General features: G+C 44.3%; 1 pseudogene; it reads right to left on the bottom strand.

The window, feature by feature from the left end:
• Nucleotides 1–620: 620 nt before the first annotated feature.
• On the bottom strand, nt 621–1211 carry LOC104957160 (mitotic spindle assembly checkpoint protein MAD2A pseudogene; annotated as a pseudogene).
• Nucleotides 1212–1495: the final 284 nt, after the last annotated feature.

Here is a 1495-nt window from a genome sequence, read left to right as displayed (position 1 = left end):
CCTGCTCCCTTCAAAGAGCCTTAATTCCCATCACTATTTCATTACAATGCCATGAGCTGCTTCCAGTAAAAAGAAGTACGGTCAATTTAGACATACAGAACGCAAAGACTGGTCCTTACTGACAGAACTGTCGCTTTTAGGTTCCATAAACTTGTCTTCTAGCATGGTAATTTCACAATTATGACAACTTATAAACAGAAACTGTCCTCTTCTTGGGTGGAACCCTAACCCTTCTGGCAGGAAATCTGGAGCAGATGGCCATATACAGTAACACTCTGGTCTTCACTATGCGGTCCTTTAGTACAGCTTCCTCCTGAGCTTGGCCTCAAGATTACTATTTCAGGAAATAACAAGCATATTGACAGCATCATTTAGAATAAGGACATACAGTGAATAATACAGAGGCTTTCATCTGGGGCAGTTCCTGGGGGGGGTCGATGTGAGCCCCTGTGATCTCCGTCTCCTCTGGAGCAGCTGTTGGCAACTGCTTGCTCTTCATCTTGGCTTTAGCCATGTTGTAGTCGCCAGAGTCAAAGTACTTTTGCCCCTTCTGGAGGCCTTTATGAAGCAAGTCAGAGACCCCAGGTTTTTTCCCTAAATGTGGGTATCTGGATTTCAGTTTAGCCTCCTCTGACTTCAGGACTGATCACCTTGTCCTGTACCTCCTTGTGGATGGAGGTGTTGGAGGAGCATAAGCGAACCTCTCTGATTGGTTAATGATCTGCTTTTGGACTCCTCCCACTTATCAGGAAATCAAATCAGTTATTTCTGTGTGTAGACAAGGAGGTCAAAGGCACATGGGGTCTCCAGCAGAGAGTGACTGTGGACGTTATGTGTCTGATGACTGAGCGGATCTCACCCTGAAGGGTCGTAATGGACGTCTCTCTGGGGGCACTGCTCTCTTGGCTGACTTGTCAAACTCAATGTCAAACTGCCATCTCTCCAGCTGCTCGTTGGTTTCCATACATGTGGTCACCAACAGAAACCCCTGCACTGTGCACTCAAACAGCCACTCTCTGAGTTTAGACGTGACGCAAACCTTGGTCAGGTTATTCTTCAGTTTGGGATCAGTGGTCAGTGAAGGTTCATGTCATAGTGGGAGACCCTGGTGAATGGAGGATAAATGCTGATACAGGATACTGTTGATGCCATAACTCGGCCAGAAGCTCTGCGCTTTCCTTCAGAGTAATTCCTTTCAACATACTCGTCATTTTCTCCCACATTTTGAATATTCTAGACTACTAACCTTTGTTGTTGTTTTTCTGTCCGAGCTTCGACTACCAGCCGTTCAGTTTGAAATGTGTTTGTCAGTCTTGCCTCACATCATAATTAATTATTAGATTTGAACATACCCTAGTCTTCTTAACCTTGTTAAGAGTGTTTTAGATTCCTAACACTTACTTTAAGTTTATCTATGTTTCCATGCTTGAACTATAGCATGGTTGCCATGCCTTGCCATATATCTTGTAGAAGGCAATCTGAATACATTTGATCA

The sequence above is a fragment of the Notothenia coriiceps genome, unplaced genomic scaffold (assembly GCF_000735185.1).
Source record: "Notothenia coriiceps isolate Sejong01 unplaced genomic scaffold, NC01 NC01_scaffold00026424, whole genome shotgun sequence".
Classification (NCBI taxonomy): Eukaryota; Metazoa; Chordata; class Actinopteri; order Perciformes; family Nototheniidae; genus Notothenia; species Notothenia coriiceps.
The sequence above is the reverse complement of the archived record's forward strand: the minus strand, read 5'-3'. Positions and strand labels throughout refer to the sequence as shown.